Genomic DNA, 12,555 nt, shown 5'->3' on the forward strand with positions numbered 1-12,555 from the left:
GGTCTGATGAATGATGATTTCTGTTACTTCATGTGGGTTGTCTGGTGTGTGCGCACCATTTACCTGGGGAACAGAAGGCACCATATAAACACTATGGGAAGATAGTAAGCCGGTGAAGGCAGTCGCTTAGATTTATTAAATCTATCGGAGACAAAACTGTCTGGTTTTGCCCATAGCAACCAGTTACTACTATTATTTTATTTTATTTATTTATTTTTTAACCATAACTTGTTAAGATATAAAAGCTGAGCTGTGATTGATTATGGGCAAAACTAGACTCTTTTGCCTTCAGAAAAAAATTGTCTAGTTGTCAATCTGCCTGAACAGTTCTCTTTTAGGAAACATGGGTCCTTGCAATCATATAGGTGTTACCACATAACTAAACTTTGTTGCCGACTGAACGACAATACAAATTAAATCAAGAATTTGGAAAATGTTGTTTTACCTCAAGACAACGTTACAGTCTGATATCACCTATCATTTAAACCTAAATAAAAGCCTAATTACCTGGACACCAACACCTATGAAGTGCATGCATTATTGTTACGCTCTGTACAACGAACAAGCTGCAACCTTTTACATTGTACACTGATTACCAAAATGAAGACTGTAAAGTGCTGAGAATCAGGCAAAATTGTGTACTTGTATGGAAGTAATATTTACAGATATATATGTGTCAATATACATAAAGTGCTTAATACAAAAACAATTGTGTATAAATATGTTAACCAAAAATCAGAGTGCAAAGTGCTAAAAAAAAAAAAAAAAAAATTGTATAAATAGTGACACACCTCAATATATTGTGTGACCCTGTGTATATTCACACCTTGGGCCCTTGCAATCATGTGGGTGTTACTATCTAGCTTAGCTTCATTGCAATACAAATAATCGCGAATTGGGGAACTGTTATTTCACCACAAGATGGCGTTATAGTCATAGTATATAAAGTTTTGTTGCAGAGAAACTGCCTTTTGATTCATTTGTCCTCTTCTTTCAAATATATTTACATTTCTTTTAGGCAAATAAGCTTTGTGTACAACAGTGTTAAGTTTCTGATGCTTTTTGGCTGGGAGAATAATTTAAACTTGACATTATTTATGATCTATTAGGATCGGTTGCTCAAGTTCCATGCAAATGTTTTTTTTTGTGTATTTTTTTTTTAACACACACACACACACACACACACACACACAAACACACTCACATAGGCAAAAAAGTATTTAGTCGGCCACCAATTGTGCAAGTTCTCCCACTTAAAAAGATGAGGCCTGTCATTTTTGTCCTAGGTATACCTCCACTTTGAGAGACCTAATGAGAAAAAAAAAAACATAAAATCACATTTGTCTGATTCTTAGAGAATTTATTTGCAAATTATGGTGGAAAATAAGTATTTGGTCAATAACAAAAGTTCATCTCAATACTTTGTTATATACCCTTTGTGTGCAATGACAGAGATCAAATGTTTTCTGCAAGTCTTCACAAGGTTTTCACACACTGTTGCTGGTATTTTTGCCCCTTCTTCCATGCAGATCTCCTCTAGAGCAGTGATGTTTTGGGACTGTCGCTGGGCAACATGGACTTTCAACTCCCTCCAAAGGTTTTCTATGGGGTAGAGATCTGGAGACTGGTTAGGCCACTCAAGGACCTTGAAATGCTTCTTACGAAGCAACTCCTTCGTTGCCCTGGCGGTGTGTTTGGGATCATTGTCATGCTGAAAGACCCAGCCACTTTCATCTTCAATGCCCTTGCTGATGGAAGGAGGTTTTCACACAAAATCTCACGATACATGGCCCCTACACGCGGATCAGTCGTTCTGGTCCCTTAGCAGAAAATTAGCCACAAAGCATGATGTTTCCACCTCCATGCTTCACAGTAGGTATTGTGTTCTTTGAATGCAACTCAGCATTCTTTCTCCTCCAAACACAAGTTGAGTTTTTACCAAAAAGTTCTACTTTGGTTTCATCTGACCATATGACATTCTCCCAATACTCTTCTGGATCATCCAAATGCTCTCTGGCAAACTTCAGATGGGCCCGGACATGTACTGACTTAACCCCTTAAGGACTCCGCCCATTTTGGCCTTAAGGACTCAGACAATTTAATTTTTACGTTTTCATTTTTTCCTCCTCGCCTTCTAAAAATCATAACTCTTTTATATTTTCATCCACAGACTACTATGAGGGCTTTATTTTTTGCGCGACCAGTTGTCCTTTGTAATGACATCACTCATTATATCATAAAATGTATGGCGCAACCAAAAACCACTATTTTTGTGGGGAAATTAAAACGAAAAACGCAATTTTGCTAATTTTGGAAGGTTTTGTTTTCACGCCGTACAATTTATGGTAAAAGTGACGCGTGTTCTTTATTCTGAGGGTCAATACGATTAAAATGATACCCATTATTATATACTTTTATATTATTGTTGTGCTTAAAAAAAATCACAAACTTTTTAACCAAATTAGTACGTTTATAATCCCTTTATTTTGATGACCTCTAACTTTTTTATTTTTCCGTATAAGTGGCGGTATGGGGGCTCATTTTTTGCGCCATGATCTGTACTTTTTTTTGATACCACATTTGCATATAAAAAACTTTTAATACATTTTTAATAATTTTTTTTTTAATAAAATGTATTAAAAAAGTAGGAATTTTGGACTTTTTTTTATTTTTTTTCGTTCACGCCGTTCACCGTACGGGATCATTAACATTTTATTTTAATAGTTCGGACATTTACGCACGCGGCGATACCAAATATGTCTATAAAAATGTTTTTTACTCTTTTTGGGGGTAAAATAGGAAAAAACGGACGTTTTACTTTTTTATTGGGGGAGGGGATTTTTAACTTTTTTTTAACTTTTACTTTTACATTTTTTTACATTTTTTTTTACACTTGAATAGTCCCCATAGGGGACTATTCATAGCGATACCATGATTGCTAATACTGATCTGTTCTATGTATAGGACATAGAACAGATCAGTATTATCGGTTATCTCCTGCTCTGGTCTGCTCGATCATAGACCAGAGCAGGAGATGCCGGGAGCCGCACGGAGGAAGGAGAGGGGACCTCCGTGCGGCGTTATGAATGATCGGATCCCCGCAGCAGCGCTGCGGGCGATCCGATCGTTCATTTAAATCGCGAACCGCCGCAGATGCCGGGATCTGTATTGATCCCGGCACCTGAGGGGTTAATGGCGGACGCCCGCGAGATCGCGGGCGTCGGCCATTGCCGGCGGGTCCCTGGCTGCGATCAGCAGCCGGGATCAGCCGCGCATGACACGGGCATCGCTCCGATGCCCGCGGTTATGCTTAGGACGTAAATGTACGTCCTGGTGCGTTAAGTACCACCTCACCAGGACGTACATTTACGTCCTGCGTCCTTAAGGGGTTAAAGGGGTACTCTGGTGAAAAACTTTTTTTTTTTTTTTAAATCAACTGGTGCCAGAAAGTTAAACAGATTTGTAAATTAATTCTATTAAAAAATCTTAATTCTTCCTTTACTTATTAGCTGCTGAATATTACAGTGGAAATTATTTTCCGTTTGAAACACAGAGCTGTCTGCTGACATCATGAGCACAGTGCTCTCTGCTGACATCTCTGTCCATTTTAGGTACTGTCCAGAGTAAAAGGAAATCCCCATAGCAAACATATGCTGTTCTGGACTGTTCCTAAAATGGACAGAGATGTCAGCAGAGAGCACTGTGCTCATGATGTCAGCAGACAGCTCTGTGTTTCAAAAAGAAAAGAATTTCCGCTGTAGTATTTAGCAGCTAATAAGTACAGGAAGGATTAAGATTTTTTACTAGAAGTAATTTACAAATCTGTAACTTTCTGGCACCAGTTGATTTAAAAAAAAGTTTTTCACCGGAGTACCCCTTTAAGCAAGGGGACACGTCTGGCACTGCATGATTTTGGTCCCTGGTGGCGTAGTGTGTTACTGATTGTAGCCTTTGTTACTTTGGTCCCAGCTCTCTTCAAGTCATTCACTAGGTTCCCCCGTGTGATTCAGGGATTTTTGCTCACCATTCTTGTGATCATTCTGACACCATGGGGTGAGATCTTGCATAGAGCCCCCGATCGAGGGAGATTATCAGTGGTCTTGTATGTCTTCCATTTTCTAATAATTGCTCCCAAAGTTGATTCACACCAAGTTCTTCACACCAAGCTACTTGCCTATTGCAGATTCAGCCTTCCCAGCCTGGTTCAGGTCTACAATTTTATTTCTGGTGTCCTTAGACAGCTTTTTGATCTTGGCCATAGTGGAGTTTGGAGTGTGACTGAGGTTGTGGACAGGTGTCTTTTACTGATAACAAGTTCAAACAGGCGCCATTAATACAGGTAACGAGTGGAAGACAGAGGAGACTCTTAAAGGGGTTCTCCGGTGCTTAGACATCTTATCCCCTATCCAAAGGATAGGGGATAAGATGCCTGGTCGCGGGAGTTCCGCCGCTGGGGACCCCCGTAATCTTGCACGCGGCACCCCGTTTGTAATCAGTACCCAGAGCGTGTTCGTTCCGGGTCTGATTACCGGCGACCACAGGGCCGGCGGCGTGTGACGTCACGCTCGGCACCTAAAGGCAAGCCTATGGGAGGGGAGAACCCCTTTAAAGAAGTTACAGGTCTGTGAGAGCCAGACTTTTTATGGATTTTTTTTTTTTTTCTCATTTATGTGTCTCATAGTTGATGTATACCTATGATGAAAATGACAGGCCTCTCATCTTTTTAAGTCGGAGAACTTGCACAATTGGTGGCTGACTAAATACTTTTTTGCCCCACTGTATAGAGTCATGGCTGTAAATGTTGGCACCCCTGAAATTTTTCAAGAAAATCAATTATTTCTAACAGAAAACGATTGCAGTAACACATGTGTTACTATACACGTTTATTCCCTTTGTGTGTATTAGAACTAAACCAAAAAAGAAGGGGAAAAAAAGCAAATTGGACATAATGTCACACCAAACTCCAAAAATGGGCTGGACAAAAAATGTTGGCACCCTCAAGTTAATATTTGGTTGCACACCCTTTGGAAAAAATTACTGAAATCGGTCGCTTCCTATAACCATCAACAAGCTTCTAACACCTCTCAGCTGTAATGGTGGACCACTCTTTTGTAAACTGCTCCAGGTCTCTCTTATTGGAAGGGTGCCTTTTCCCAACAGCAATTTTAAGATCTCTCCACAGGTGTTCAATGGGATTTAGATCTGGACTCCTTACTGACCACTTCAGAACTCTCCAGCGCTTTGTTGCCATCCATTTCTGGGTGCTTTTTGATGTATGTTTGGGGTAATCGTCCTGCTGGAAGACCCATGATCTCGGACGCAAACCCAGCTTTCTGACACTGGGCTGTACAGTGCGACCCAAAATCTGTTGGTAATCCTCAGATTTCATGATATCTTGCACACATTCATGGCACCAAGTGCGAGAGGCAGCAAAATAACCCCAAAACATAATTGAACCTCCACCATATTTCACTGTAGGTACTGTGTTCTTTTCTTTATAGGCCTCATTCTGTTTTTGGTAAACAGTAGAATGATGTGCTTTACCAAAAAGCTCTGTCTTGGTCTCATCTGTCCACAAAACGTTTTCTCTGAAGGGCTTTGGATTACTCAAGTTCATTTTGGCAAAATGTAGTCTTGCTTTTTATGTCTGTGTCAGCTGTGGGTCCCTCCTGGGTCTCCTGCCATAACATTTCATTTCATTTAAATGTCGACAGATAGTTCGCGCTGTTGCTCCCTGAGCCTGCAGGACAGCTTACATAGTTACATAGTTAGTACGGTCGAAAAAAGACATATGTCCATCAAGTTCAACCAGGGAATTAAGGGGTAGGGGTGTGGCGCGATATTGGGGAAGGGGTGAGATTTTATATTTCTTCATAAGCATTAATCTTATTTTGTTCCAGGAATGTATCTAATCCTGTTTTAAAGCTGTTAATTGTTCCTGCTGTGACCAGTTCCTGAGGTAGACCGTTCCATAAATTCACAGTCCTCACGGTAAAGAAGGCGTGTCGCCTCTTGAGACTAAACTTTTTTTTCTCCAGACGGAGGGAGTGCCCCCTCGTCCTTTGGGGGGGTTTAACCTGGAACAGTTTTTCTCCATATTTTTTGTATGGGCCATTAATATACTTATAAACGTTTATCATATCCCCCCTTAAACGTCTCTTCTCAAGACTAAACAATTGTAACTCCTTTAATCGCTCCTCATAGCTAAGATGTTCCATGCCCCATATTAGTTTAGTCGCGCGTCTCTGCACCCTTTCCAACTCCGCAGTGTCCCTTTTATGGACAGGTGACCAAAACTGAACAGCATATTCCAGGTGAGGCCGTACCAATGCTTTATAAAGGGGGAGTATTATGTCCCTGTCCCTTGAGTCCATGCCTCTTTTGATACATGACAATATCCTGCCGGCTTTGGAAGCAGCAGCCTGACATTGCATGCTATTCTGTAGTCTGTGATCTACAAGTACACCCAGATCCTTCTCTACCAGTGACTCTGCCAGTTTAATCCCCCCTAAGACATACGATGCATGCAGGTTATTAGTACCCAGATGCATAACTTTACATTTATCCACATTGAACCTCATTTGCCAAGTGGATGCCCAGACACTTAGTCTATCCAAGTCATCTTGTAACTTATGCACATCCTCTATAGACTGTACCGTGCTACAAAGCTTGGTATCATCTGCAAAGATAGAAACAGAGCTGTTAATACCATCCTCTATATCATTGATAAATAAATTAAACAACAGCGGTCCCAGTACTGAACCTTGGGGTACACCACTAATAACCGGGGACCAATCAGAGTACGAATCATTGACCACCACTCTCTGGGTATGATCCATGAGCCAGTGTTCAATCCAGTTACAAACTAAAATTTCCAAACCCAAAGACCTTAACTTACCTGTCAGACGTCTATGAGGGACAGTATCAAATGCTTTAGCAAAATCCAGAAACACTATATCCACAGCCATTCCTCTGTCAAGGCTTCTACTCACCTCTTCATAAAAGCAAATTAGATTGGTTTGACAACTTCTATCCTTAGTAAACCCATGCTGGCTATCACTTATAATACAATTATCCCCTATGTATTCCTGTATGTAATCCCTTATAAGTCCTTCAAACAATTTACCCACAATGCACGTTAAACTTACCGGTCTATAGTTTCCTGGGGAAGACCTAGAGCCCTTTTTGAAGATTGGCACCACATTCGCCTTGCGCCAGTCCCTTGGCACAATACCAGACACCAGAGAATCTCTAAATATCATGAACAGGGGTACAGATATTACTGAACTTACCTCTCTAAGAACTCTTGGGTGTAGTCCATCCGGTCCTGGGGATTTGCTTACATTTATATCACTTAACTTACCTTGTACCATCTCTACATTAAGCCAGTTCAGTACATTACATGATGTGTTACCAGCACTGACCTGGCCAATGTCAGCTCCTTCTTCCATAGTGTATACAGAACTAAAGAACCCATTCAGTAGCTCCGCCTTCTCTTGATCGCCTGTGACAACCTCCCCATTATCATTATTAAGGGGTCCTACATGCTCTGTCCTTGGTTTTTTTGCATTCATATATCTAAAAAAATATTTAGGATTAGTTTTGCTTTCTTTGGCCACCTGTCTCTCATTTTGAATTTTTGCTGTTTTTATTACATTTTTACAGATTTTATTAAGCTCCTTGTACTGTTTAAATGTTATCGCTGACCCATCAGATTTGTATTTTTTGAAGGCTATTTTTTTGCTGTTTATTGCTCTTTTAACATCATGTGTCAGCCATGTAGGATTTAGTTTCAATCGTTTATATTTGTTCCCCTTTGGTATATATGTAGCTGTATAGTTATTTAGAGTTAATTTAAAGATGTCCCATTTACCTTCTGTATCAGTATTTGAGAACACCTCCCCCCAGTCTATGTCCTGTAGTGCAGCCCTCAGCCCAGGGAAATTTGCCTTTTTAAAGTTATATGTTTTTGCCTTCCCCGCCTGTCTTTGTTTTCTACATTTTAAGTCAAAAGTAACTATATTGTGGTCGCTATTACCAAGGTTTTCCCGCACAGTTACATTACCAACCAGCTCTGCGTTGTTGGAAATGATCAGATCCAACAAGGCATCACTTCTTGTTGGGTCCTCCACAAACTGGCCCATAAAATTATCCTGCAATAAATTTAGGAATTGTCGCCCCTTTGTAGTTTTAGCCAACCCCGGACCCCAATCTATATCTGGATAGTTAAAATCTCCCATTATTACCACTGTACCTGCCCGGGCGGCCCTCTCTATTTGTTTATGAAGCCGAACTTCTATCTCTTCAGTGATATTAGGGGGTCTGTAGATTACCCCAAATATTATTTTTTCAGTATTTCCCTCCTTTTGTAATTCTACCCACAATGATTCCACATCCTCAGAATCATCACACACTATGGCATCGTTCACACTGACTTTCATACCACTTCTTACATACAGACAGACTCCACCACCTTTTCTGTTCATTCTATCCTTGCGAAACAATGTAAACCCCTGCAGATTGACAGCCCAGTCATGCGAGGAGTCCAGCCATGTCTCAGTGACCCCAACTATATCAATATGTTCCTCCAGTATCAAGGCCTCAAGCTCCCCCATTTTATTTGCTAGGCTTCTGGCATTTGTGAACATACACTTTACATTTCCATCCTTTATGTTATTGGGGTTAATGGGATTCAAGGGTGTAAGTTTTATTTTCCTATGAAGCCTATTCCTATTAACTATTCTAACCCCTCCCTCCGCTCCACCCCCAGGTACATTTATAATTCCCACCTCTCTATCTACACTATCTTCCCCCTCTTTGCTGTAGGTTCCCTCCCCCCAAGTCCCTAGTTTAAACACTCCTCCACCCTTCTAGCCATCTTCTCCCCAAGCAAAGCTGCACCCTCCCCATTGAGGTGCAGCCCGTCCCTACGGTAGAGCCGGTAACCGACAGCGAAGTCAGCCCAGTTCTCCATGAACCCAAACCCTTCCTTCCTACACCAGCTTCTGAGCCACTTGTTTACCTCCCTGATCTCCCGCTGCCTCTCTGGTGCGGCTCGTGGTACTGGTAGTATTTCAGAAAAGACTACCTTGGAGGTCCTTGCCTTAAGCTTGCGGCCTAAGTCCCTGAAATCATTTTTAAGGACACTCCACCTACCTCTTACTTTGTCATTGGTGCCAATATGTACCATGACTGCTGGGTCCTCTCCAGCCCCGCCCAACAACCTGTCAACCCGATCCGCGATGTGCCGAACTCGTGCGCCAGGCAGACAGCACACTGTTCGGCGATCCCGGTCTTTGTGACAGATTGCCCTGTCTGTCCCCCTAATAATTGAGTCCCCCACCACTAGTACCTGTCTGGCCTGCCCTGTACTCCTCCCTCCCTCCTTACTGGAGCAGACACCCCCCTGGCGGTCAGAGGCGGTATCCTGCTGCAGTTCTGCTAGCTCTGTAATGGCATCCCCCTCATCTGCCAAGCGGGCAAACTTGTTGGGGTGTGCCAGTTCAGGACTAGCCTCCCTGACACTTTTTCCCCTACCCCTCTTTCTAACTGTAACCCAGCTAACTGCCTGACTGTCCTGCAACTCCGTCCCACTGTCCTCCCCCACCTCTATTCCCGAGAGTGCCTGCTCAGTGAGCAGGAGACTCCTCTCCATGTTGTTAATGCTTCTCATTGTTGCCAGTCGCCCCTCTAGATGCAGGATCTGGGCTTCCAAACGGACAACTAGCACACATCTCGCACAACAATATGCACCCTCAAACTGTTGTTCAAGGATTGCATACATTGAACAGGATGTACATTGGACTGCATTTTCCAACATGGAGGCCATCTAATTATGGGGATTTCACAAATGTATAGGAAAAAACAGACAGTCAAAATGACACTTAAAATTTTTTGTAGACCTTGTGGGTTCAAAAATTAAAACTCACAGCGATCTCAACCTCCTGCTTTCAAACTCCAGTTTTTGAAACTCCTCTTTCACGCCCCCTCTTATACAGCAACACTCAAAAAGAGCAAGCTCTCAATAAGAGTCCCAAGCTAAGATTTATACACCTGTGCCCAATCTACTCCTCCTCCCCCTAGAGGTGGAACAGAGAAAAAAAAAAAATGAAAAAGGGTGTTTAAACTCTAACAGTTATCCCACTATGTGCAAAAGAGAAAAACTTACCCAAAATAAGAATGTGGGCTATAGGCAGTCGCACCCACTCCACAGATTCACTCCGCACAACAGATAATCACAGTTTTTGAAACTCCTCTTTCACGCCCCCTCTTACACAGCAACACTCAAAAAGAGCAAGCTCTCAATAAGAGTCCCAAGCTAAGATTTATACACCTGTGCCCAATCTACTCCTCCTCCCCCTAGAGGTGGAAGCTTGAGCTTGAATATATTTGGAACTTGTTTGGGGCTCCTTATCCACCATCCGGACTATCCTGTGTTGACACCTTTCATCAAATTTTCTCTTCCATTTACACCCAGGGAGATTAGCTACAGTGCCATGGGTTGCAAACTTCTTGATATTGTGGTGCACTGTGGACAAAGGTAAATCTAGATCTCTGGAGATGGACTTGTAACCTTGAGATTGTTGATATTTTTCCACAATTTTGGTTCTCAAGTCCTCAGACAGTTCTCTTCTCCTATTTCTGTTGTCCATGCTTAGTGTGGCACACAGACACACAATGCAAAGACTAAGAGAACTTCTCTCCTTTTTATCTGCTTTCAGGTGTGATTTTTATATTGCCCCCAGGTGAGTTGAAAGGAGCATCACATGCTTGAAGCAATCTTATTTATCCACAATTTTGAAAGGGTGGCAATAATTTTGTCCAGCCCATTTTTGGAGTTTGGTGTGACATTGTCCAATTTGCTTTTTTTTTTTTTGGTTTAGTTCCAAACACACAAAGAGAATAAACATGTGTGTAGCAAAATGTGTTACTGCAATCCTTCTCTGTGAGAAACGCTTTTTCTGTGAGAAACATTTATGGCCATGACTGTGTGTGTGTGTGTGTGTGTGTGTATACACACACCCTATACAGGTAGTGTGTCCGGCAACCAGCTCTGACTCCAGTTAAGAAGTCTCAGAACTGATTGGGATTTTATGCCAAGCCAGAACTCTCTCCAGAAGGAAAGAGAACCCATCTGCAGATTCCTCTCCCCGAGGAAAATACTGATCCCGTATATATATATATATATATATATATATATATATATATATATATACACATATATACATATTTATTTATTTATTATTTGTGGCGTGTGTGTGTGTATGTATATACATGTTTGTGTGTGTGTATATATGTATGTGTATATATATATATATATTATATTGTGTGTATGTGTGTATATATATATATATATATATATATATATATTAAAATTTTTATTTTTTTTTTACAAAATAAAATGGTAAAAAAAAAAATATATATATAAATATATAAAGTTAAATAATTACAAAAATACAAAAGGACACAACAAAAGAAAATAAAGACGCTCCCCCTTCAATTTTATTCCCTAAACTTGCAGAGCAGGACAGGGAAAACTTCAGCAGACAGTAAAGGTACAAAATGTAAAAGAAAAACACATGAACCATACAAAACAACAACATACAGTTCTACTCCACTCTGTCTGTAGAAAGGAGACATAGAAACCTACACCGAAATAAGAAAAAGGCCATTGTTGAGTGACTGCAACAAGTCAAACTCCTGTGGTTGGATTTGTTATATTGATGGATAATAATAATTAACAGTGTGTGGATATATGAAGTTGCTGGGTTGACAAGAATTTTATTCAACAAAATCATGCTTTTTTTCTTTTTCTCCATTATTGTTGGGTATTTTTGGGGCTCTGTTTGTGCTCCCACTTGTATTACAGCACTCTTGTAATACAGAATAATAGTGGTTGTCCTAAAACCTACTCTGTGGACATGGTCATCTCAAGCAGTCCATTAACTAGTACTTTAGAGATTTTTCTTCCTCTTTTACATTAAAGTGTTACGATCCTAAAAAACTAAAAAACCCCAAAAAATCAGCCCTTTTCTGGGTGCAGATCATTAGAACAAGCAAGGAGAAGTGATCAGCTTCTCCCAGATCGTTCTAGGGATTGGTTGGGGTCTTTGCACCCAGACCCTGACTGATCAAAATGTTTGAAGTGTCTCTAGTACATGCCATGTGGACCAGTGCCATGAAATCCATTGTGATTTAAGTTTGTTCCATGTTAAAACCTGCAAAGTCTAAAGGAATTTATTAGGACTTCTCCTTGCTGTATTGGAGATACGAAAATGATTTAAACTTTGTATATGTAATGATCTGTGTGACTGACTCCATTTTGATTGTGTTGCATAGGCTGTGTGTTGCCTTTTTTATTTTGTAAGATGAATGATTATGTTTTATACCATTGTTTTTTATGTGCACCACATATAATGTAACAGACTAATTTCACTCTCCTTAATGTGATTACACATAACTAATTTGACAAGCCAACACATTATATACAATGAAACCTCTTTGAGAAGACCACCCAAAATTGATGTAAAAATGATGGACTGAAAATCTGTCACA

General features: G+C 40.7%; 1 protein-coding gene across 8 annotated transcripts in view; it reads left to right on the plus strand.

Moving 5' to 3' along the window:
* PIKFYVE (phosphoinositide kinase, FYVE-type zinc finger containing) overlaps positions 1–12,555 on the plus strand; it is a 301,144-nt gene that overhangs the window by 86,659 nt on the left and 201,930 nt on the right. The gene's annotated exons all lie outside the window — the stretch shown is intronic.

Source organism: Hyla sarda, chromosome 8 (assembly GCF_029499605.1).
Source record: "Hyla sarda isolate aHylSar1 chromosome 8, aHylSar1.hap1, whole genome shotgun sequence".
Lineage (NCBI taxonomy): Eukaryota > Metazoa > Chordata > Amphibia > Anura > Hylidae > Hyla > Hyla sarda.